The sequence below is a fragment of the Gigantopelta aegis genome, chromosome 2 (assembly GCF_016097555.1).
Source record: "Gigantopelta aegis isolate Gae_Host chromosome 2, Gae_host_genome, whole genome shotgun sequence".
NCBI lineage: Eukaryota > Metazoa > Mollusca > Gastropoda > Neomphalida > Peltospiridae > Gigantopelta > Gigantopelta aegis.
Window position 1 is genome coordinate 15,390,685 of NC_054700.1, and position 2,056 is coordinate 15,392,740.

A 2,056-nucleotide genomic window follows, 5' to 3' on the forward strand; every position below is an offset into this window, starting at 1 on the left:
CACTTCTAAACACAAGCTACACATCAGTTTTTAATACTAAACTGGAGAAAACTTGAGATGTTTTCTCTTTTTAGGAAGGACTCAGTAGAAGAATTTTATGCCATCCCATTGGCTGTTTGGATGTTCGAAACAGTCTATTATCCTTAGGGGAATATGCATTTATTTAAGACCAGGTGAAGTAGAAAAGAAATCTTTTTTACCATGTAGTAAGTATCATATCCAATTATTGAATACAATACCTATTACATAGTACAAAAATAGAACACAGTATTGTTACGTGATATGCTTTCAGAATTGGATAACTTTGCAAATTAGATGTAAATTCAACCAGGTCATGTGACTACGTTGATCGACATCTTACAAAATGTACTAGTGAACAAATGTCACTTGTCTAATGTTCTACAAGCAGAAACATCATCCACTATTTAATTATGTTGTTGGGTTATGCAAAATGATGTCATGCTAATATGGACGTCATTTTCATTCAAAAAGACCCTGCATCATACATGTTTATACTCAAATGTCATTTGAATATAAAGTAATGACTTGACTAGAATTATAGTTACATGTACATGTAAGTATCAAGTTTACAAAAACAGATTAAATTAAACTTGGGATTATATTCCGTATTGTGGTATCGTCAACCACAGAAATCTCATATTTTGTTCCTGCAATACGTAGCCGTCAATTTTAAATGAAAAGTCACTCCACAGCTAAAAATAAATGACATCACGTCAGTTTAAGACACCTCATAATGTAAACAAACAGATCTAAAAGTAACAGGTTACTAACATCACTCGCATTTATGTAGATCCAGTACTTCTATCCAATATAAGTTGTAGAAGCATCACGAGGGGTATATGGCTTTTTATGTACCCTCTGTGTGTTCTTTTACCCCGAGCCGAAGGCGAGGGGGTAAAAGAGCACACAGAGGGTACATAAAAAGCCATATACCCAGAGAGATGCTTCTACAACGAATTTATCTTGCTGACATGTTAAACCATATAGCCAAATAATCAAAATAACGCCAGAAAATAATTGTTAACAATTTATTAACGGAGCCGTACCACGCGGACGCGAACGAAACCACTTGCCAGTGACGAAAAATAGTTCCGTCGATAAACGAGTTTTTAACTTCAAATGTTTGTAATACGAAATTGTCTGAAACAGATATTAATAACAAAAATAAAAAACTTTTTTTTTATTAGAAATGTATGTAGTAAAAAAATAAAAATATTAAAAAAACAAAACAACAACAACTGTTGCTAATCGCGCATTAATACAATAACACCACGACCGTAATTAGGTGGCCGAGTTCAACATTGCAGCTTTTAAAAGTATTGAAATAGTGTATTTTATAGTAAAAATAAAATTAATTATGTATACTTGGTTGATTATCAATGTTATTTATAATCTAATTATTGCTTTAGCATTAACTGGGGCGGCTGGAAACTGTTGGAAATTACAGACGGGGTATAAGAGAATTTGGCTCCGCCCACAGGGGGATAAGGGATTTGTCCAACGGCAAACAACCAATGGGATTAAAGAATTTTACTTGAAGGCGAGATAATACCAATTGTTGCATATCCATCAAAACATTTATTATTTATTATTATAATTTTTCAAATCTGTTTCACATTTTTGTGATGAATACCCATTAGTGTAACTATAAACCAAGTTTCATTAAGGTAACACTTAAAGTTTATGAGAAATGGAGCTAAATTTAAAACTTTCATGTTCAGCTAAATGCAAAAGTCGACATCATCGCCGCTGCCATTGGAGATGTCTTACCTACATACCGGGTATTGACTTTTACTTCAGGAGCTGGAACGCATCCCAGTGGTAAGGCATTCACCTGATGTGTGGTTGGGTCTGGGATTGAACCCAGTCAGTGGGCCTATTGGGCTATTTCTTGTTTCCACAGCCAGTGCACCACAACTGATAGGTATATCAAAGGACATGGTATGTGCTATCTTGTCTGTCGGATGGTGTATATAAAAAAGATCCTTTTTTAACCAATGGAAAAATGTTATGGATTTCCTATCTAAGACTATAT